The 25,505-nt window shown below is 36.4% G+C and overlaps 1 pseudogene; it reads left to right on the plus strand.

The window, feature by feature from the left end:
• The first annotated feature begins 2,850 nt into the window (after window positions 1–2,850).
• Window positions 2,851–25,505, plus strand: part of LOC118007562 — a 31,271-nt pseudogene continuing 8,616 nt past the window's right edge.

Consider the following 25,505-nt stretch of genomic DNA (forward strand, 5'->3'; position numbering starts at 1 on the left):
CACTTACATGCCTCATTTTCTGCCTGGGTCCCTCTTTTTTAGATAATTTGTGCTAAGGAATTAGTATCTCAACAATCCTTGTTTTGTTTCCTAACTATATAAAATTCCTATTTGAAGACATTCATAGCACCGTTCATTACTCCTCTGTATATTTGCCACAGTTAACATTTTATAGGTGTGTGTGTGTGTGTGTGTGTGTGTGTGTGAATATTGGATAAGTGTAAATTTAATGAAGTTAGGAACCATGTCTTTTTGTAATTACCATTATATCCCCAGTGCTGTGAACAATGCTTGACAAAATAGACGGTTAATAGATATTTATTTAGCGCATTGAGTAAAAGTTGTTGAAGAATTTTAGGCAGGGGATTTACATAGTACAATGTATCTCAAAATGATCACTTTTGCAGCCTTGAGAAGAATGAATTGGGGAGAGGGGGGCAAAAGTGAAGGAGAAAACAGTTCACAGGCTGCTGCAGTGGGCTGGGTGAGAAAGAATTGTGGGTGGGTATAGAAGTGATGGCAGAGCAGATCTCAAAAAGTTGTTGGATTTCAGATGATTTTAGGGAAAGAGTTTGCAAGTTTTACCAATGTTGGCTGAGAAGGATAAAGGAAAAAAATGAATTAAGCATAATTCCTAGGTTTCTGAAAGCATAGTGATATTTCTGGAGATAAGGAAAATTCATACGGATGGAGTTCTGTCATTGGGGACATTAGGACTGATTTTAGCTATGTTAAATTTAAGATGTCTTTTATTTATTTATTTTTAAGGATTTTATTTAGTTATTTGTCAGAGAGAGAGAGAAAGAGCACAGGCAGTGGGAGTGGCAGGCAGAGGGAGAAGCAGGCTCATCAGGGGCTCAATCCCAGGACCCTGGGATCCTGACCTGAGCTGAAGGTAGACACTTAACCAACTGAGTCCCCCAGGCATCCCTAAGATATCTTTTAAATGCTCAATGGGCAATGTCAAATAGACAGTTGAAGTGAATTATCTGGAGGCCAAGAGGAGAGTGTTCAAATGCCAATATACGTGTATACGTAGGCATCACAGTATTTCGATTTCATTGAAAGTCATGGGAAAGGCAAAACCATGTGAGAAGGGAGTATAGTAAAAGAGGGCTTAAGGCTAATACCTGAAGAATATCTATATTTAGAAATAAGAAATAAGAATTTTAAGAAGGACAGAGTAGGAAATATTTTAAGCAAAGAATGCGGAAACATCTGGATAACCATATTGCAAAAAATAAAAAAGGAACTTTGACCTCTACCTCTCTTTATATAAAAATTAATTCAAGCTGGATCATGGACCAAAAGAAAAAGCTAAAGCTCTAGATGATACAGAATAAAACACAAGAGTGTATTTTTACAACTTTGGGTTAGGTAATTTTTTTATTTTTTTGGCCAGGATCCAAACTATGCTACACTTGAAAAGAAACTGATAAATTAGACTTAAGACTAAGAGCATTTGTTCTTCAAAAGACATTAACAAACTGAATAAACAAACAACAGACTGGAAGAAAACTTTAACAATTTATATACTTGACAAAGAATTTGCAGAATATAAAAGGAACTTCTACAATTCAATAATAAAGAGGCGAACAACCCAACTTAAAGTATTAGCAAAACACTTCACAAAAAAGTACAAAATGCTTACTTGTAAAAGCTCTACCTAGTGTGACATTTGCCTGTCTCTCTGACCTCATTCTCTAGCACACTGTGTTCCAGCCACCCTGCACCTTTTCCCGTTCCTTGAACACACTCTTTCCTGCTTCCACAACTTCGTCCTTGCTGATCCCTCTGCCTGGAACATTTCCCCCTTTATTCTTCACCACATCTAGTTCCTTTTTATCTCTCAAGCCTCAGTTTTAAAGTAGTTGCTTCTGAGAAGACATGCTGGCCCAGCCCAGGGAAAGCTGTTCACCCTCGGAACCCTATCTATTGCCTAATCCCACTTCATTTGCTTAGAGCACATATCATGTACCAAAATTCTCTTATCCCATTGTTCCTATCTTATCTCTTTCCTCTGTTGGACTCTTGAGTTTCAAGAGCAGAGACTATATCTGACTTGTATTATTCCGGTGTCCTCAATTCAGAATATGTGTACAATAAGTATTTGTTGAATAACTGAATGACCGAAAAAATAGGAAGAAATGAAATGAAATGAAGTGAAATGAAATAATACAATGGTGTGCATTGGATTCCCAGTTCCTCCAGTTGGACAACTTAGAGCAGATTTCTTTCCCTCCCCACCTCCCAAAATGGGTGAAAATACCAACCCAGCATGTCTGTAGTGAAGATTTCTTGAAAAGCCTCATGAAATGAGCCCAGAACAGTGACTAGCCATTAAGAGTATCTCAAACACAAAAAAGCTTAGAATTGGAATGAAGGGCCAAGAAGCTGGGGCCAGACCCCTTGCGTTTGATTTCTGACTCTACTACTTCCTGGCTTTATGAGTTAGGCAAGTTCCTTTACCTCTCTGTACCTCGGCCTGCCCGCCTGTAAATATTTGTACTTACCATATAGAGTTACCGTGGGGATTAGATGCGTTAGCACATGTATGGGTCTTAGGAAAATGATTGGCAACGGTAAATGGTCTAAAAGTGTTTGTTAAATCTGTGTTGGTCTTCCTCGAAGCATCTTTTACCTGGAGGGTATCAACCTGAACTAGTTATTAACAGCTCCTGGCATTGGTTCTGATGTTAGCCCACCTATCCCATGCCCCACATTGCTTAATTAAGTAGATCTGCAGGGTGAATGCAGCCTTGGGATGGTTTTCTCTGAACCCAAACTCCTGAATTTCTGTCCCTTCTGCCTCTGGGTCAGCCACTTCCCGTGTTCCCCGTCCCTGTGCGCATGCACCCTTATAATAGAGCCACTGAGAAGTTCTGCAAAGCTGCCTGTAACCAAATTGGACCCAGCAGACCTATTCGGCACTACTCATGTAATGTAAGTGAAAGTATCAGACTTACGTAAAAGTTAAAAGCATTTTTGCCTTGAAAACTCATGCATCCACTAGCTAAATTCTTCTATTAACATTTCTATACATACCACATACTCAGTTCATCTAGCTGTTCATCCATCGTTCATCTTGTTTTACATATATTTAAAAGCAAGCTGCAGACACCAGCACTCTTCACTCCTAAACTTCAGCATGAATATCATTAACTTCATGTCAGCATCTGATTAGCATTTTTAATTTTTTTTCTTTTGATGTAAAATTTTCCTACAAAGAAATACAAAAATTATAAATATGCTGTTAAATGAGTTTTGACAGTTGCATACAACTATGTAACCTAAACCCCTATCAATATATAAAATATTACCACCACTACAGAAAGTTCCCTAAAGCTTTTCCCAGTCAACCTTTAACTCCACTCCCTAATAACAATCATTGTTTGATATCCCACCACTGCCCCCCCATAGATTATTTTTCTTGTTCTGGAACTTCAAATAAATGGAGTAATTTGGACAAGGCTTCTTGTCCTCAGCACGAATTCTGAGTTTCATTCATGTTTTTGCATGTGTCAGCAGTTGCTCATTTTTATTGCTGTGTAGTATTTCATTATATGAATATACCACAGATTATTTTTATCTATGCACCAGTGGATGGACATATGTATTTTTTCCAGTTTTACACCACTACAAATAAAGTAACTTTGAACCTTCTTACATACCTTACTTTCTTTTGTGGATATATATTTTTGTTTCTCTTCATCTACATCTAGGATTCGAATTGCTGGGTTACAGAGCAGGTATATATTGAACTTTATAAGGAAATATAAGACTTTCACCAAAGTGATTATAACACTGATAACCACAATGTACCAGAATTCCAGTTTTTTACCTCCTCTCCAACATTGGATGCACAGCATCTCACAGATTTTGCCCATTCTATGTTATCTGTCCTGTACGTTCTTTCCTCAGATATCTATGTGGATTGTGCCCCCACATACTACCAGTCTTTGCATGGTGACAGATGGTAACTAAACTTGTCTTGGTGATCACTTCATAATCTATATAAATGTTGAGTCACTGTGTTGTACACCCAAAACTAATATAATATTATATGTCAACTATACTTTGATTAAAAAAAGTCATTTTGTCAGTGCAGCCTTTCTTTTCTATCATATTTTAAATTTAAATTGCTCTCAGCATCCACCTTGCCAACCACCAACAAGATTATCTCCCTTACTTCCTTAATTTTCCCGGAGAGTTTACGTACTTGTCAGTTTATCTGTTCCCCCTGGTGGAATGTGAGCTCCATGAATAGCAGGGAGTGTTTGCTGTTTCTTCCATATGTGTTTAAAAAAAAAGGTGTATTCTGATACTGTACGGTGGATTGTTTTATAATGTAAAATGTAAATACCTGGCTCACAGTAGCACTTAATATATATTTATTTGAATGAGTGAATGCCTAGAAACAACTTGTGGAGTGGATAAAGCACAGCATTAGTCTCCTTGCAAAAGTGTACTTGTAGTAAAAATTCATCTAGCGACAAATTTGAGATACTTGAGTTAAACCTGATTGCCAATTAGAATGTGTCATTCTTTTCTTTTGCTTGAACCTAAAAAGGGACAACAGATGTGATAGTAATTCATCATGACTAGTAGTAGATGCTTTGATGCCTAGCAATGAAGGAATATCTTTGTCAAAGCCAACAACTAAAACTTTTAAGAGAAGAAGTAGATAGTTTTCCAAACTAATTTTAACATCTCTTAAAATGTCTGGAAGACTTACATGGTAAAAATAAAAAGTCTGTGAAATGTTTGCAGCCCTTACCTCATTATGTATTGTGTATCCCTCATACAGAAGAAACACATATGGCAGCTTAATTGTATATTGTTTCTCGAAATTGTTTTAAGATCTTCTTATCTTCCCAGCATTCTCTGCCTTGTTAATGAGGTTCTCATTTGAATATATTGAGAAAAGTTTCAGAATTGGTATAGCTGTTCAGTGAAACACTGTTAAACTTTTACTTCTATCTTTTTGCTCTCTGAGTGTTTTATTTTCTTTTGGGTATATTATAACTGTGACTCTTTTTCATCAGAATAAGGCCATAAATTCTCAAGGTAGTAGCCTTAATAGGGATATATATCATATATTGTGTTTGCTTTAAAAATTGTTTACATTATTGAATACAGAAGTCCTACTTCCAAGCGGTTAAGTTCTAAAAGGCGGTTTGAGAATATATTTATTTCTAAGTCCACAGAGTGTTCAAGGCAGGGAACATGGATACACAACTGACAGTTAGGAAGTCTGTTGTCGAACTGGAGGGTATTATGTTGAGTGAAATAAGTCAAACAGAGAAGACATGTATCATATGATCTCACTGATATGAGGAATTCTTAATTGTAGGAAACAAACTGAGGGTTGCTGGAGTGGGGGGTGGGGTGGGAGGGATGCGGTGACTGGGTGATAGACACTGGGGAGGGTATGTGCTCTGGTAAGCACTGTGAATTGTGCAAGACTGTTGAATCTCAGATCTGTACCTCTGAAACAAATAATGCAATATATGTTAAGAAAAAAAAAAAGAAGAAGAAGGTAGTGGGAGGGGAAGAATGAAGGGGGGAAATCGGAGGGGTAGACGAACCATGAGAGACGATGGACTCTGAAAAACAAACAGGGTTCTGGAGGGGAGGGGGGTGGGAGGATGGGTTAGCCTGGTGGTGGGTATTGAGGAGGGCATATTCTGCATGGAGCACTGGGTGTTATGCACAAACAATGAATCATGGAACACTTCATCTAAAACTAATGATGTAATGTATGGGGATTAACATAAGAATAAAAAAAAAAGAAAGGAAGTCTGTTGTCTCCTTAAAGCTTTTAAAATAGCTTTTTAAATATTTAAAAAAAAATTTTCTTCCTTGATGATATAACAGCAGTGACACTTTAAAAGCATTATTGTGATTTTCTTACTTGCCTTTGTGAACTTATAACCTTGGCCCTTTTCTGCCTGAGACATCCATTACTTCTGGAGAGAGTGAAGATTTATAAAAGAAAGAAATAGGGCTTATTAAGGAAAGAATGTATAGAAAAATATTTAAAAATATAAATAGTGGCATTATTGTCCTTGGGTAGATTTTCCAAATTCTTTTCCTTTTTCCCTCTCCTTTTTAGGATATCTAGGATCGATTAGTGAAAGCCCATGTCATAGTTTGATCTACAATGTAGACAAGATACCCATTGTCTATGACATCAAGACTATTTCTCCCATAGAAGGAAATCATAGCTTAGGAGAATTAAAAGGGAAAGCCAATTTCCATTCCTGAGAATTATGGGAAGATGGAAGGAGAGAGAAGCAGGAGATGACATAGGTATCCTTTGCTTATTCTTAGGAAACATCTTAATTAAAAAAAAAAAAAAAGTCTAAGTCCTGTGAGAAGACTAGCATTTCATGTGATGTGGACAAGAACTGGATAAAATTTCAAGCACAATTTATTATAAGTGGGTCTTCAAGGAGAAAGTTAGATCAAAGATTTAAATGCATCTTAAAGAACAAAAGGAACTATACTGGGTGTGTGGGAAAGCAGGTGCTGGTGAGTTCATGTATGGAGTAGTCTTTTGATTACTGCAAGGCTAGTGAGCCCATTTCAAGTTTGCATGAGCAAATTCAGTTTTCTGAAATAGATATGATTTGCAGGTTTTGTGGCTATCACATGTCCTGCAGTTAAGATTACATTTTAGAAGATTAAAAAATATCTTGATATTAAACTGCTAAATGACTCGAAGACACTTTTGCCCCTTTCTTTTAGAATGAAAGAATGTGGGGGCGCCTGGGTGGCTCAGTCGTTAAGCGTCTACCTTCGGCTCAGGTCATGATCCCAGGATCCTGGGATCGAGCCCCGCATTGGGCTCCCTGCTCGGTGGGAAGCCTGCTTCTCCCTCTCCCACTCCCCCTGCTTGTGTTCCTGCTCTCACTCTCTCTCTGTCAAATAAATAAATAAAATCTTAAAAAAAAAAAAGAATGAAAGAATGTATAAGGAACTATAATCACAATAAAATGAAATGGCACATGCTTCACTTTAATTTTAAATAAAGTATTTTCTTTAGCAGTAACCTTTGTTCTCCATGCTTCTGGGATCACCAGATTGCTTATGCTGTAAAACCGTGCTATAACTTTCATAGCAGGAACTTAGATTAAGCTATATTGTCATTGTTTCCAGTCCCCTGCCAGCTCTGAGAACGAGGGTTGGAAACAGGCTAATGTTCTTATTTTGGGGGGTAGGATGTGAGAAGGGGAATAAGGCAGGCAAATCTGTCTTGTCAAAGAGAGATCTCCAGAATTCTCCAGGCTCAATTTCCTTGACAGAGCTAATGAATTCAGTACAGGTTGCCAGATTTAACACTAAAAAACACAGGATCACCTGTTAAATTTAAATTTCAGATACATAGCAAAGAACTATTTAGTATAAATATGTCCGTGAAATATTTGGAATATATAAAACAAAATGTATCCATTATTTATTTGAAATTCAAATTTGACGGGGCATCCTATATTTTATCTGGCAGTCCAACTTAGATGCTAACCGACCGGAAGATTCTTGGGACTATTGGCCCTGTTCTGCAAATTACAGATAGCCACAAGGCTCATAAATATTCCCATCAATATTCTTATTCCACCTCCAGCCGCCACAGCCAGAAAAGCTCTGGCCACTTCTGCACATCTATAATGGATGGTCGCACAGAACTGCTCCGGTTTCCTGATCAAGAGGAGCAAGCAAATGTACACCACCAACCCAGTTATCTGAAGGCCCACAATTTCTTCTGCAGCGGGCTGGTTCACCCTAAGACTGTGGGTGGGGAGCTGGCAGAGGACCACAAAAGTGCCATGTCGGTCATGAAACAAATAGGGCCAGCAAGCCTGCCGCCTTCTATGCATGGCCATCAACAAGAACACGGAGGCCACCCTCAGCAGCATCGGGCACATGATCTGCAAGAACAAATACCACGGGATCTACACATGGCCACATAGGCAGACCCAGTGCCATCCTGCGTGGCCAGAAGCCTATAATGGTGAAAAGGAAGTGAACTATCCACCAAGAGATCTTGAGCAACCCCTACCCCTACCCCCAAGCAAGCAATAAAGATGTCAGCCAATTTTCTTAAAAAAAAAAAAAAATTGCCATCTAGTCGTGCTAAACTGCAGCTAGAACAAAGATGGATTTGGATTATGAAGGACCTTCAGAATACCAGGTCAACTAACTGTACAGGTTTGCCATAGTGATTTCATTAATTTCACAATAATGTAATTCTCTATCTTCATATTTTTGGACTCTGCTTATTGTAGTACAGCAACCTTCTCTTTCCTATCTCACAGAAAAGGACGATAATTAGCTCAGTATTTGAATTAAGAACATTTATATTAAGGACAAGATTATTTCCACTTAAATGTCTTTTCAACAAACAGCACTGTGATCTATAATTTAATTAAAAAAAAAGAATATTCACATTTTAGAGCTTATGATATAGACTGTAAAAACTGGAGTGGGAGAGGCATAGCTGATAAAATGAGGGTTTTCCTGCCTTCCCATTTGGAAGTCTGGGAAGTGGCTTCCTTGAAAAGCTGCCCAGGGGCTCTGTTTCATTAAATCAAATGTGTTAGTGCTAAGGAGGAGCTGTGAGGTTCAGCTTTCTCAGCTACCCTTGGTTTCTAAGTGGCAATGATCCAGAAGTAACTGGTATCTTAATGGAGAACTTGCTAAGGGGGCCCATTAAATAGTAAGATGACTCTGGGTTGAAGGTTACAGAAGAATCCACCTGAGCAAAGCCAAGAGGAGCCATAATAGGAACACAGAGGAGTCTGGACTACCAAATGAAGTGGTTGAGGTCCTGTGGTGGTAAATTTGAAGTATTGGTAAGAAAAAGGCAATGTCTTTGAGTTATACCTGCTGGTCACTTCTAGGAATGTAGTCTCATATCTGTACAAACTACATCATCCAGTGATCAGAAGACCTACTTTTCTCCCTGAAAAAGTCACATAAGCTCCACCCTTCCCCCTGAAAATGCAGTCATCAGTGGGGGAAAAGAAGCAGAGAAAGGGGGAAGTTACTGAGGAATTGAGAACTGTTCTCCATAGAGATTTCTTTCTCCCACTGCCTCTATATCATGTATCTTAGATTTATTATATGCATCAAAATTCCTTTATAAACCCTTGTTTTTAATATGGTTGTGAGATCCTTGGGGTGTCTGGGTGGCTCAGTTGGTTGAGTGTCTGACTTCAGCTCAGATCATGATCTTGGGGTCCTGGGATTGAGCCCTATGTTGAGCTCTGAGCTCAGAGGGGAGTCTGTCTGCTTCTCCCTCCCCCTCTGCCCCTCCCCCCAATCGTGTTGTCTCTCTCTCTCCCAAATAAAAATAAAATCTTTAAAAAAATATGGTTGTGAGATCCTTGAGGGTAAACACCATGCCTCAGTATGCTTGTTAAAATGCCTGGTGAGAAAAGACACATCTAAAGAGGTTGAATTGCACAGAAAAACATGGGAGCAAAAAAAGAGAGAGATGTGCCACAGGCATCCATAGCTAGAATCAATCTCCTTCTCTCTCTTTCTTTTATCCAAAATTCATAGAAAATTCTAGAAAATGTAAGCAAGCAAAAATCAATTAAAAATGAAAAATCACCTGTAATTCCATTGTTCAAACGTCTTTTCTGTTAAATTTTTGTTACCCCTGCCTCCACCCCTTGCCTTGGAATTATATGAGGTATAAAGGTTATACTCTTGATTTTCAGTTATAGGTATAACCTAAACAACCCTCTTTGGTAATAAACCTAAATCTACATCTATTCTTAATGGCACAGCATGATTCTTTGCCTTAAATATTTTACAGATTATATTAGCCATTTAAGTAAATTTTTATTTTTATTATTTTAAACAATGATGTAATGGGAAGCCATATATATACATAATTGGTTGCATGGTGTTTATTGTTTTCTTTTGAGATCATGCTTCATTATTTTTTAACTCTATTTCATGTTTTTTCCATATGAATGCATATTATTTGTAAAGATTTTCTCCAGACCCTCATTTGTATTAATTTGGAAATATTCAAACTCTTCAGAGCATTGTATCTTCTTATTTATTTATTCATTTAATAAACAGTTTGGAACCTCCTATTTGGTTGGCACAAATGAAGGTAACAAATATGGCTTTATAGTCTAGTGGAAAGAGTCATAGAAAAACTCAGGTAATCAGAAGAATAAATAAGTGATTTATATTTGCAATGAGAGTTATGAGATAGTTAATCTAGTGGATAGTCAGGAAAGGTGTCTTCATGAATGGAAATTTAAGCTGAGACATGATATGGGCAAACTGTAGGAGGAAGAGCATTAGAAGAACCAGTTTGTACAAAGGTCCTAAGGCTACACATTTTTGAAGACCTGAAATATTGGCATGAATAAAGCATAATGAGCAAGGGAAACAATCATACAAGAGGAGCTAGGAGAGTCTTGTAGACTTTGGTACGGACTTTAAATGCTGTGGTTTGCATTGTGCAGCTATTAAAATTGTAGTCATCTACGAAACATATTTGTAATTTGCCTTAGGAATATTTTAAATCATTTCATGTTTATTAAGAAACAGGTAGCCATGTCATTTTCCACTGTGAAACAGTTCTAATTAATTATTTAAGATTTAAGACAATAGGGATCATTAGAGGTACACCATTTAAAGAGGCAATGATTCGGTCAGATTTATGTTCTAAACACATATTTGGGTTTGTCTGTTTTTTTTTTTTTACCTGTATATAATGGAAGCATACATCTTATATGTGCTGTAATTTAAATTCATCTTTAATTTTAACCCTGAGTTTTATCAGTTCTGATGACTGTTGCATTTGTAGCAGGATGTGGCTCTATAAGAGGTGGGGTAGAGCCAGGACCTAACTGGATCCTTCCAGCAGGTGAAGGCTCTTGCCTACAGGAAGATATCACAGGATGTGATTTTACAAAGACAATTCTTTCTGTGCCAGGCTAGATTTTGAGAACTACATAGAAAATTAGGAAACTAATTTTGAAAATGTGAAAATTTTGAAAACCAAAACGGACCAATTCTTACACAAATGCTTAGGAGTATTTCGTTTAGGAGTGTTTTTCCTGAATTGAATTATACTGCTTTCCTTTATTCTTCCTTCAGTGGCTTTAACCAGTGAGTTATATAACTACATACCCAAAATAGAATTGCAGAGCCCTGTATCTATCAAAAAACCAACACAGAACCAAGGATTAAAAGTTTATGGCAACACTCTTCTTAGAATATATTATGGATACTATTTAATTAATTCCTACTCTATTAGACACTGTGTTTCATGCTTCTCATGGATTATTAGCTCCATTTGTCATATCAACTCTGCAAGATAGGAATGGATATTTCCATTTTCTATGTGAGGAAACTGAAGGTGCATCACTTTCTCAAAGTCACAGTACCTTAAGTGGCAGAGCTAAGATTCAAACTACATCTGTTTGTTATACCAAGATAGTAGTAACTTTTCTATTACACAATTTTCTTTGAAGGAATTTCCTGTAACATCATGTCTCATCATCAGGGACTCTACTAGCCATATGGCATCATTTTTGTGCCAATTTCAGAGAGCGCCTCCCAAATGTATTCTGTACAGCCTGGTGCCAAAGTATATGACTTGGCAAACAGAGCACACACTGAACTTCAGTCTCCACTCACTTTCCTAACCAGGATCCTAGGGATGTGAACATGTACAAGACTGCAAGTGAAGACTTCAAACATGATGGAAAGTATATTATATCCATAAGTGATCTAAACCGAAATAAGTCTACTTATATTTGAAAACCAATTAACAAGTTGAACTGCAATAAAACAAAAATAAGTCCTTAGCTTTTCCCAGTGAATTTGGTTATTCTGAATATTAAATTTTATTCCCAGGCATAATTCAGAGTACAGCTTTCTGTTATATCCTGACAAATTCTATACAACATTGTTAATTATGTGTCTGGTATCTGCTTCATAATGGGATTTAAGCTTGCTTTTTCCAACTTCCTTTTCTAAATTATTAAATCTAGGTGAAGTAAAATACCCAATTAAGTTTCATTTTATAATATATATTTATTAATTAAAAAGTTAACTATGGAAAATTACAGACATTGAAAGAGTAATATAAGCCTTAGGCAACTATAATTAACAGGAATCAAAACACTGGCTTCATTTGTCTATTAAATTTTAAAAAATCTTTTTTGCCTAGCCCTTTTTGATAGTGGAACATGGAGTGGGTATGAGAAGTCTAGTGCAGGCAGATGAGGTTAGAATGTCATTTTAAAATGAGATCTCAGTGTGTGACTTCTGAGACTAGTTCAGAAACATAACACAGTTTCCATCTGCCTTTCTCTCTCATGAGACATCCACCCTTCGAATCCAGCTGTCATGCTATGTCAAAGTCCCAGCCACATGAAGAACCCATGTGTAGGAGTTCTGGCTGAGAACTCCCAGTAAGATCCTAGTTCATAGCAAGCATCAACCACCAGACACTTGACTGAGGTGGCCTTTGAGATGACTTCAGTGCCCAGGGGCTGTCAGCTTGCAACTGCATAACAGACCCCATGGGTCAACTGCCTAGCTAAGGCCAGTCACCCCAGAATGATGAGACATAAGAATAATGAATAATTGCTATTGTTTTTGCCAGTAAGTTGGGAATAAGATAATCAAAGCCTTTCTACTTCATAGAGAGAATAACATATATGCTCATAAGCATCAGAGAACAGTAACAGCATTTACAAAAACAAAAGATGTCGGAGGCAGGTGAGATCAATGTAGGTCATTGTATCTGGAAAAAGCTTCAGGAAGAAAGTGGCATATTAGCTGGATATTGAAGGTGGAATAAGTATAAAATCCATTCAACGAGACTGTATCAATTAATAAAATCAAGTAGCATGGTATAGAAAGTGGATTCACATTTTACCAAATAGAAAATGATATTTTAATGATTTTTTGGAGGAGATTAAAATTTAAAGAATTACAAATATAGAAGTTAGTAAATAACTTTAACATTGTTTTTCTATATTTGGAATCACCATTTTACCTTGAATCATATTAAACCACATTGTCCTAATGCCGGGAAAAAGAGGATTGTACCTGGACCATGCAGAAGGGCCAAACATTTGATCTATAATGAGAAATAAAAATATGTTACATTACTGCATTTATAAGCTAGAGAAGTTATGCAGTTAAGTACATTTGAATTAACAAATATCATAATGTAGATGACATTTTTAGGAAAATAATTTGATGAAAAAGTTTTAGATTGATAGCCTCTGCGGTTTTATTCATTTGCATTTTGACAATGAAAAGTTTGCCAAACCATCTCTTAATTAAGAACATTGTGCATTGTTTTTACTCTGATTCTGCTATCATAAATTTCACTTTAAATTTCTAAGACCTTTTGGCAAACCAAGAGATTACTATATAGTATGATGCTGTTTTCTGTACCCAAATGTAGTGTTAAGTCCTTGAGTAGACAAAGTATCCAAAGGTTTCATTTCCTCTCAGATTTATTGAATGTTGGTCACTAATGCAGAATCTATCATTTTATCTTCCTCTAGTAGAGAATTTGAACTAGCTCATCCACATTGTGGTAGCTTAGATTACGGTTCATCAAATATTCACTGCCTTGGGCGCGTGGGTGGCTCAGTTGGTTAAGCGACTGCCTTCGGCTCAGGTCATGATCCTGGAGTCCCTGGATCGAGTCCCGCATCGGGCTCCCTGCTCGGCAGGGAGTCTGCTTCTCCCTCTGGCCCTCCCCCCTCTCATGTGCTCTCTCTCATTTTCTCTCTCTCAAATAAATAAATAAAATCTTTAAAAAAAAATATTCACTGCCTTCTTTCCATGGAAGTTGTCCTCATGGGCTTAGAATTTGGCCATGTGACTGGCTGTGGCCAGTGGGTATGAACAGCAGTGACAGTGTGCCAGTTCTGAGCTGAGACAGTAGAGAAGCACACCCCATGTATCCATTACTCTTTTAGATTGGATCCTGAAATGACCGTATGTGAAGTAGACCTGAACTGAATCCAAAGCTCATAATGTCATTCAGCCTATTTAAGCTCAGACAAAATAAATGGAACGGTAGCCAACCAGTAGACATATGAATGTGAAATCCATGTCTAATATTGTAAACCACCATAGCAGGATTTTTGCTATACAGTATTATCACAGCAAAACCTTAGTACATATGTTTACAAAAATTAAAGAGTTTTATTCCCTTAGGTTTTCAACTTTTCCTGAGACTATAAGAATAAAATTTGCCAAAGAAAAGAATTATCAATTTATTCTAACATATTTGTTATTTTCCAAATACAAAAGGATTCACAGATCATTTTCTAAAATTAATATTTTCCCCAAATTTTATTTTGCTGATGAAATTTCAATCACCCCTATGATCTACAAGTGAAATTTCTTTGTATGTATTCTACCTCCACCTGGATAAATTTTAAATATACTGATGTCTTCTTAAAGAATAAAACACAATCAGCATAGTGGCAGCTTCTATGAAACCATCTTTTGGAATATGAGGGATTTGGGGTCTGAATACATTCTGCTGGAAAAAAATGTATTCTTTAGTGAATAAGTGAGATTCTACAGATAAATAAGTTTTCTTATAGTGCTACACTTTCTACCAAAAAAGAAGACAAAAGTCAAAACCAAAAAACAGTCAACGAATAGAGAAAAGAAGTTATTATGTTGTGTAGACCTATCACTGACATGTACTCCAGACAATTTTCTTATTTCTCAATCCATACTTTGCTACTCACGTAATTTTAGTTTTAGTAATTCCTAACATTTACTCAACCACCCTCTGGATTGGTTGCCAGGTTTTGATTGCCTCACACATACTTCTTTGCATAGAGAAATTGTGTTGAGAAGTTCAGCCATCACCTCCCTAGACTTTTTCTTACTGTACAGAGCAAGATCTTGTTGATGAATGTATGATAAAACTATCATTTGGAATGTAAGCAAATATTTCAGTTTCCATTCTATATCCCACTCTACTTTATAATTTTGCTTCTGATTTATATTCTAACTGAAGCTTAATTTTGAACCAACCTAATCTGCAGACTATGTATTTTCTTCAATCCTTCAATGAACATGTGCTACTTATATTTATCTTTTTAGGTCATAAAACAGTATTCGATTTTTCTAGAGATCATAAATCTCGTATGCAAAATGAAAACCCAAGTGGTCCACCCTTGTGAAATTTGAACAAAATTGCTAAGTTAAATAAATAGTTATTTGAGTTGGATCATTTAGATATTCACTTGCTTCAAAAAGGGAAATAGATCATATAGTATTTGGGGGGCCAATCTCCTATCTAATTAATGAGTTAAACATTTTTGAGTAATATTTTTTATTTCTTTAAGATTTCTTAAATCTTGATTGCGTACTTGATTCTTCCAATAACCCCATGAAAAAACAAGGAATACATCCCAAAACATAATAATTTGATAAATGGTAACTGCTGAAATATTTGATAAGTAACTGGATCCATTTGGAAGATAAAAGAAAGAAAATCAGTTTTCTGCCTTACTATTTATACTTTATATAGTTTTTTTCAATTGGATGAAATATTTATTGTGAAATAAAACTATAACTGTACTAAAAAGAATACAGATGAATATTTATTTATTTATTAAAGATTTTATTTATTTATTTGAGAGAGAGAGAGACAGAGAAAGAACATGAGTAGGGTGTGGGGCAGAGGGAGAGGGAGAAGCAGGCTCCTCGCTGAACAGGAAGCCCAACATGGGGCTAGATCCCAGGACTCTGGGATCAAGACCTGAGCCGAAGGCAGACGTTAACCGTCTGAGCTACCCAGGTGCCCCACAGATGAGTATTTAACCAACATTAAGTGGGGACAGCTGGGTGTCACAATTGGTTAAGCAACCCACTCTTGATTTTGTCTCAGGTCGTAATCTCATGGTTTTGAGATCAGGCCCCATGTGGGGCTCTGTGCTCAGAATAGAGTCTGCTTGAGATTCTCTTGCCCTCTCTCTCTTTCTGCCCCTCCTGCCTGTTATCGCTCTCTCTCCCTCTCATAATGAATAAATAAATCTTTCAAAAAAATGACATCAGGATAAAATGGCTTTCTAAGCATTAAAACAAAAGTTGAAATTACAAGGAAAATGATGTTTGATGCAAGTACATTAAGAATATTTTAACACAATTGCATCAAATACCAGTAAAAATACTAAGAAATTACCCGATTAAAGATATATTGTAACATACATTACAGAATCAGTTGGGTTTCTCTTTAAGAAAACAGATGACATCCATAGATGAGTGACTGAGGAGATTTTAATAAAATAACTTGTTATAAATATGTGGGTGGAATTAGGAAGAATCCTGAGTCAAGAAACAGTTGATTGAAAGCCATTACCTTCACTAGACCCAAAGATGCAAATAGAGCTAGAAATTATCAGAAACTGATTAGGCCAGTAGCTGCAGGAAACAGCTAACAGGAGCTGTGGTTTATGGTATTGATTATTGACTGCCCAGTAAAGATAGAGTTGATTTTGATTCCTTCTGATTCCATCTGATCTTCTGCCTCTTAGTGCCCCAAACCAATCAGAAGTCAGAGGACAAGGTATGTGGCCCATAGGGATTAGCCCAGTTTATGTGGCCCATAGGGATTAGCATCCTGGGGGCAGAGAGCAGGATGGAGAGTAAATTTATAAGGACAAATGGAGAGTATTCCAACATAGTCTATCATACCTTTGGCATACCCACTTTTTCCTTCTAACCAAATGGAAAGCTTTGTCTGAACTCAGAGGTCATACAAGTCCTATCAGTTATTATATAACCATAATGTGTCTCAGTTTCATAATACTGTCACCTAAAACTTAAACTATTAACCCTTATCAGTGTTCTTAATATCGAGTAATTGATAGAGAAAAAGCAATATAAAGCCTAGCTGATACAGGCCTACTTCTGTGGATTAGAACCCATTAGGCTTGGGTTGATAATTATGTCTTTCTTCTTTCACAACCTATTCCAATTTTTATTCAATTGCTTTCAGCATCTTGCTGAATGAGTTTCATTATTTGAAAGGATGACCCAAATGTTTATTTCCACATAATCTGAGTATTTGGTGATCTTTTGGGTAAAGAACTATTAAGAATCTTCATGAATTCCTTTGGTTCCAGCTACACACCTTATTGCTTCAATTGGCTTGGTGTAATCTAATCACCTTGTCCAATATAGCACCATTACCTGTCATTTTTCTTCAGCAGCACAGCATCAGAGACTATAATGGATGAGAAGTAGCTTTAGCTGCCAACTTACTGAATTTGATTGTCCCTCTTAGTGGAACATTCTTTCTTGGGCATTAAAACCTAAAATCTACTGAGTTAACAGCTGCAAGCGTAGGAAGTAGAAATTCCTCAAGTGGGTTATTAGGTGAAAAAGTTAGGGGAGCCATTCTCACCCTGTGCCCCTCTTTTCTTGAACACATGCATTCTAATGTTGAAAAAGATGGCACCACATATTGGTTGCTGTTTTAGGGCATGTAGTCTATCTCAAAAGACAACATTCTAGTTTCAGTGTATTATCTCCCCATTGGTACTATAACAGAGTCTTCAGCAGCCGTTATACTGTTCTATCAAGCTATCTGTGTCTGGATGATGGGATACACCGTAAAACTTAGGGATTTTGCCAGAGGCAGTCTATTGCCATACTATCTTCATTACAATATGAGGGTTTTTGTTTGTTTGTTTGTTTTGGTTTTGTTTTGTTTTAATCAGAAGAAATGCTGAGTGTGTATGGTGATGAGTAAGTCGTTCTGAAAGCCTGTGGTGGCGTAGGCAGGGAAGACAATCCTTATCTAGAATCTATTTCTATTCCATAGAGGAAAAATTGCTGCCTCCACCATGATGAAAATCAGCTTGTCACCACATGGTGGTGGTATCCTCGTCTCATCAGGGAGATGGCTTATTGGGGGCAGGACATTGGCTTCTGCTACTGGCAGGTGAGCACTCTCCAGTGCTGGTGGCAAATCAGCCTTGGAATAGGAAGTTCATGATACTGGCCTATTGTGCGCATTGTGAGAGCAGGAGAATGGTTAGGAAAGTGAAATCCAAAGAATGGGAAATTTCTTCTACTTAATTATTAGGAGACTCTCCCACAGTAGATTGATTGGGATCATGACCTAATGGAGTAATACAAATGTTTATTTCCATGTGATCTGAGTAGGCATATATTTGGATACAAACATCTTCACAGTCTGTGATAATTTTGATAGTTTATCCAACTACCTTTCCCTTTAAATTCCTAGCTCTAAGTCTGCTGGTGTCGTTTTCCTATTCTGAGCTGCCAATTATTAGGCACTGTCCATAAATTGATGTAGGTTTGTGCTTCAGGATTTCTCTTCTATGTGAAGTAGATAAGCAGATGTATCAACTGACATTATTCTAAATCCTGGGAAGATTTCATCAAGATTAGCCCTGGGAGTGACTGTAATTCTGTAAATCCGCTTTTAACTGGCACCATTGCACCAACAGATTCATCTAAGAACAGGTCCATAGTACTTCATCTGTTAACTGATTATAGAGAACTTCCCACAAGGCTATAAATGTTGGTGGAGGTAGAGGCAGCGAAGCAGTAAGAACAGGTACCATGGGAGTCTGAGCCATCTCCTCATACAGCTTTCTAGTGCCTTCTAGACTTGTTCAGGCTTCTATATACTATTTTCATTTTTCAATATAAGGCTGCTCTGCATACCTAATTTTATAATTTGATGGATCATACAAAGCTCAAGTCATAGTAGGCACTGTGGGTCACATAAACATTTGCTGTTTCATGGTCAGTGTTAAGTCTCTACCAGGGCCCAGTAGCTTTTCAAATAGAGGAAATGTTTTTAAGCATGGGAAGGCACGACCTCATGCCAAAACTTGTGCTGTGATTTTCATATTGTAGTTTTCCGTAGATTCGATATAACACCTGAGTTTGTCGCAGACACTTTGAATACCATTTTGTCATTTAATCATAATGCCTGAAAATATAATATATATTATATTATATTATATATATTATATTATATATCAACATAATCAACATAATAATATATATAATACCTTGCATCTGAGCTTGGAACTGCTGCAGAGTAGTTTATACTCTGAATCTTATTCAAAATGGGTACCCAGGTAAATGGCCCAAAGCATGACACGCAAATATGGCAAGTATTGCCTTCAAAATCCAAAAAGGCCCAATAAGCGCCATGTCTCTTCTTACTTGTGAGTTGTACTAAACTAAATAATTATTAAATTGAATAAAAGATGGCAATGGATTGTAAAAGACTGCTTATCTTTAAAGAATACCTCTTTATTTTTCATTGCTTTTGCATGAAAAGAGAACAGAAATATCCCTGATATCTCTATTTGTATCATCTAATCTGTGTTTATATTATCTATGTATTCATATGTATATACTTATACACTTGATCCTTGAACAACATGGGTTTGAACTGTGTAGGTGCATTTACACGTGGATTTTTTTTTAAAGATTTTTTATTTTATTTTATTGAGAGAGACAGAGAGAGAGAGCATGAGAGAGAGGAGGGTCAGAGAGAGAAGGAGACCCCCTGCTGAGCAGGGAGCTTGATGCGGGACTCGATCCCGGGACTCCAGGACCATGACCTGAGCCGAAGGCAGTCGCTTAACCAACCGAGCCACCCAGGAGCCCTGTTTTTTTAAGATTTTATTTATTTGAGAGAGAGAGTGAGAGAGAGAGAGCAGGGGGAGGGCAGAGGGAGAGCAACAAGCAGACTCCACGCTGAGCGGGGAACCTGATACGGGGCTTGAGCTCACGACCCCGAGATCATGACCCAAGCCAAAACCAAGAGTCAGACACTCAACCGACTGAGCCATCCAGGTGCCCCTACACATGGATTTTTTTATAGTATTGCACCATACATGTATTTTCTCTTCTTCATGATTGTCTTAGTAACATTGTCTTTTCTGTAGCTTACTTTGTTGCAAGAAAACAGTATAAAATACTGATAAACATACAAAGTATGTGTTCATCGACTGTTTACTGGGGAAGCTTCCAGTCAACCGTAGGCTCTTAGTAGTTAAGCTTTGGGGAAGTCAAAAGTTATACATGGATTTTCAACTGCATTGGTTGTCGGGTAGCCTAGTCTCCACATTGTTCAAGGGTCAACTACATGGCATTTTACAAACAGAGCATAAGAATGTATTAATACATTTTCCAATTTTGTTTTCTCTTTTAAGGGGTTCTCCTCATATTACTTAAGCTTGGAAGGATTATCTCAATTGATTTACTATCTTAAGGCATCTTTTGATATCTTGTCTCAACTCTAGAAGTATGGGAGGGAACCTGCATAAGCAGACCTTTGTCTTTTTGACATTTTATTTTGAAATAATTATAGACCTACAGAAAAACTGCAAACACAGTAAAGAAACTTCCCGTATATTCTTTTTTAAAATTTAATTTAATTTTATTATGTTATGTTAGTCACCATACAATACATCATTAGTTTTTGATGTAGTGATCCACGATTCACTTGTAGTGATTCACGATTGTTTTCATATAACACCCAGTGCTCCATGCAATACTTCCCATATATTCTTCACCTAGCTTTCCCTAATATTAACATCTTAAAAACCTTTGTAACACTATCAAGAAGAGAAAACTAACTTTGATACAATACTATTAAGTAATTTACTGATCTTATTTGAATTTTGAAAGTTTTCCCACCATTGCCCTTTTTCTGATTCAGAATCCAATCCTGAATCTCATGCTCTGTTTGGTTGTCATACTTCCTTACTTTCCTTCTAGGATAGTTCCTCATTTCTGCAGTCTTCCTATGTCTTTCAAAACCTTGACACTTTTGAAGACTCCAGGCCAGTTATATGTAGAATGACATTCAATTTGGGTTTTTGCTATGTTTCCACATGATTGCATTGATGTTATACATTTTGGACAAGAATATTACAGGAATTATTTGCCTTTCTTTTTGCACGATATCATGAAGTACATGAGGTTAATATATCTTCTTGCTGGTAGTGTTAACTTTGATCATATGGCTAATGTGGTGTCAGCCAGTTTCTTTCACTTGAAAGTTATAATTCTTCTTTTTGTAATTAACAAGTTTCTTGTGAGGATACTTTAAGGCTATCCAAATATCCTGTTCTTCATCATACTCTTACCCACTAATTTTAGCATCCATGGATGATGATTCGTGTCTGCCATAACTATTTTTGTGGTATATGTTTAATGATGAATTTCTATTTTGTTTATCCCTGCTACATTTTTAATTGGAATTTTCCTGTAAATGAGGAGCCAATTCTTCTCCTGCATTTATGTGACTTTTTATTCACTCATTCATATATTGATATGGATTCACATATATTTATTTTATTCTCTTTCTTATAATCCAATATTATTATTATTATTATTATTATTATTATGTTGCTAAATTTATGTCAACTTTAGCATTTGGCAGCTTTGAGTTAGCTCCTGTGTTCTTTCAATATGCCCCCATTTCCTTTTATGTATGTTCTTACTTACTGGCAACTCAAGATGTTTCAGGGTCACATTGTATATCTCTGTGCCCCAGCTCTGACAGCAACCACTTCCCAGGGACCTAGTTCCTTTTATTGAAGAATAGTATTGAGAAGACTAGTGTGGGCTAAGCAGCTTCCTCCTTTTCTTTTTTCGTTCTTTTTTTTTTTTTTTTAAGCAGCCCCTTTTTTAAAGCAATTTTATTGCTGAGAGTTCAAATCAGACATGAGATAATTGATGTGAGTCAACTTCAGAGTAATACTTCCCAGAACAAAAATCTCAGAAACTGTATGGAAACATTAAATGAGTGTGTGAATGTGGCTAAGGGTGAAGAATTTGCAACAGCAAATTAAACATCACACTCGAGAAAGTGGTAGAAATCCATTGTGGGAACTATTTAACTTCATTTGTAAAAGGAAAAAAAAAATTCACTGAACTTCTGATTATCAGCGGTTAGGAGATGAGGTATGACCTAAAACAGGGCACATTCTTATATTAGAAATTAATTATAGGGGCATGTGCGTGGCTCAGTCATTAAGCGTCTGCCTTCAGCTCAGATCATGATCCCAGGGTCCTGGGATCGAGCCTCACATCGGGCTCCCTCCTCGGTGGGGAGTCTGCTTCTCCCTCTCCCACTGCCCCCTGCTTGTGTTCCCTCTCTTGCTGTCTCTCTGTCAAATAAATAAATAAAATCTTTAAAAAAAAAAGAAATTAATTATAGGTTGCTGTGTTAATATAAGAGACTCCATTAGTTATTAAAAGTTTAGAGTTCCCATTCTTTTGGTGAGAAAATAGAGAATATGATATTATTCCAAATATAATGCTAGTACCAAAGGGTTTTAACATCTGAATTCCTAACACTAAAATCCTAGTCAATAAACTTAAAATGATGAATGTGATATTTCTTTACAACAATAAAAGGAGAAAAAAATGCATCCCACTCTCAAGACTGTATTCATGGATTATGACTCTCTGAATTAATAATCTCATTATGAGTAACAAGCAAACTATGGATATTTTAGACATTATTTAAGAAATTATGATAATTCAAAAAAGTAAAATCATTAGTTTTTTTTAGCTTTACAAAGGATTTTCCCCCTCTCTGAACCAAAAATGTAACATTAGAAAGTGAGACATTTTACTTATTTAAAATCTATTTCAGAAAAAGTCAGATTACCTAATCTCAAAGAAAAAAAGAATGATTGTGGTGGAAATATTCTCTTATTTGCACTTACGTTTAACTCCTTCTAATGTTCTCCCGTATAACACAGTCCTCACACTGAGGTGTCTCATCTTTTGTAGGAGTGTATTTATCATCATTCTTATTAGTAATATCATGACATTTTACTATCAGAAGATCTTTCTATAATCATGGCTAGTTTTGTGTACCAACTGAGGGCACTATAAAATGCCACTATTGGATCAATTGGATGAGTACTCCCTAATGGAGTACTCCCAATTTTTTATGGGAGTAAATTTTTTTTTTACTTTTTTTTTTACCTTTTTTTTACATTTTTTTACATTTTTTACAAATGTTTCCCCCCAAACCAAAAAGATAACATTAGAAAGTGAGACATTTTACTTATTTCAAATCTTATTTCAGAAAAAGTCAGATTACCTAATCTCAAATAAAACAAGAATAATTGTGGGGCTTGTAATTTCAGTGGAAATATTCTCTTATTTGCACGTGTGTTCAACTCCTTCTAATGTTCTCCCATACAACACAATCCTCACAGTTGAGGTATAAAAAATGCCAGGGCTTGGGTTTAACACAACCCTATAACTTTAACCAGCATCTCAGGTTCACTTGAATTTAACCAAATAACAAGTTATAGAAAGATATCTCAATTCGGTATTAATCAGAATATAATCTATGTGGGAGATTCCAAATTCTGAGCCAAGGTACATGTGCAATTCTACCAAAATGGCAATGAGACTTACCGATCTCCAGCTATAAATCAAGATCATGTATTTCTCTTTATATTACTTCCACATTAATTGTGGATATTAATATGTACAATTCAAATAAAGACTGGAAAGTACACAAAATATTTTTCTAAAATAAGAGGTTGAAATGAGATTACTTGAGGCATATTTTGCTAAAAATTACTATAACACATGCATCATTTTCTTAGAAAATTTTTTTATCAAACTCAACAACTTCATTTTAATATCTTTTTAGATTGCTAAACCTGAGGAATTCTAACTTTCAGAATTTAGTATTTTGTGTAACTACAAAAAATTACATTAGCTTAAATCATTATGATTTCCATTTCACACACTAGAATTTGAGAATTAAAACTATGGTCAGAAGAAAAAAACAGAATGTTTATGATTTCAGGGTCTGATTTAAATGACTTTGACCTTTGACAAATAGGAAGATTGAGTATGATCCCATAACCTGTTTCCCCAGCTCCTTGTATACATCTATCCCCCTTTCTTTATCTCTCCCCAGGGAGTGGCTTTGTCAGTCAGGTGTGATACAGGCAACTGGGCCTCTACTACTGATGTTCCCAATTCATGACTTAGGAATGAATCATAAATGGGGATGCATTCTTTTAAATAATCGATTCCAGGGTTTCATCCTTTGCGTCTATGAAAATAGTAAGGGGAACTAGTTGCAATTTTTTTTAAACTTAATTAAAATTATGCACTTCTCAACACTAAATGAGATAACTGATTGTTAATTTTTTCCTTTATTTTGGTCAAAAGTTAAATCAACTCAGAATAATGTTGGAATATCTTTTTGTAATTTTCTATGACTTTAATTAGTACAGAAAATAGACAGGGAAACTTGCCACTTAATAAATACAATTTCTTGGGCGCCTGAGTGGCTCAGTCGGTTAAGCGACTGCCTTTCGGCTCAGGTCATGATCCCAGGGTCCTGGGATCGAGTCCCACATCGGGCTCCCTGCTCTGCGGGGAGCCTGCTTCTCCCTCTCCCACTCCCCCTGCTTGTGTTCCCTCTCTCGCTGTGTCTCTCTCTGTCAAATAAATAAAATCTTTAAAATAAATAAATAAATAAATAAATAAATACGATTTCTTATTAGTTAACAATTGAAAATAAACAGAGTCATTCGCAAGAATAATAAAAAATAAAGAAAAAGAAATAATAAAAAATGATCCTGTTACTATTCATATGTGCCCAAAATAAACAAACATTTAAAACTAATCAGGATGTGGTAAGAACCAAAAATGGAATATAAATACTAACAAATGAACCTAGCTGTATTACAAATGAAGTTAACTGTATTACAAATGAGTAACACATCTAAACTAAATGGAGTAGGGAAATCAAGAACCGATATAAGTAACTGTGGAAAACAGTGTCATGATTGGATACTGTCAGGCTAAAGATAAAAATGAACTCTAGTCCTTAAAATGTTTTTCATAGCAGTATGATTTAGCAATTCTGAAACTATTTTATGTGTATGCTAAAAGTGAACAAATCAGAAAATACAGTGTGAATACAATGAGAGCCAGCTTTCTCACTTTTGGGAAAAGAAATTACAAATAAGGAAAAGAAGAAGGCTAGAATGAGCCAGGTAGTGTCAGATTTGAATTGGAGGCATCAGTATAAACTCATGGGTTTTGATTGATAAATAGAAAAATAGATGTGGGATGTACACACACTTGAACTCATATGGGGTTAGTACATAAACATCTATTTCCTAGTTTTGTCTGTGGACATGGCCTAGAAGCCATGACATCCTGGTAACAATGAGCACACCTAGCTCCCAGATCTTTGTTTATAAACACCATTCTCCAATAAAAAAGAACTAGAGCTCCTTAAAGAAATGCTTGATTCCAGAACTGTGGCGGGAAAATATGAGTAGTCTGAAACTTCTGGTCCCAGAGTGTAAGAAAATTAAAAAGGAAGGACGGAAGGAAGGAAAGGAAGGAAAGGAAGGAAAGGAAGGAAAGGAAGGAAAGGAAGGAAGGAAGGAAGGAAGGAAGGAAGGAAGGAAGGAAGGAAG

The sequence above is a fragment of the Mirounga leonina genome, unplaced genomic scaffold (genome assembly GCF_011800145.1).
Source record: "Mirounga leonina isolate KUSES-001 unplaced genomic scaffold, KU_Mleo_1.0 Mir_125, whole genome shotgun sequence".
Lineage (NCBI taxonomy): Eukaryota > Metazoa > Chordata > Mammalia > Carnivora > Phocidae > Mirounga > Mirounga leonina.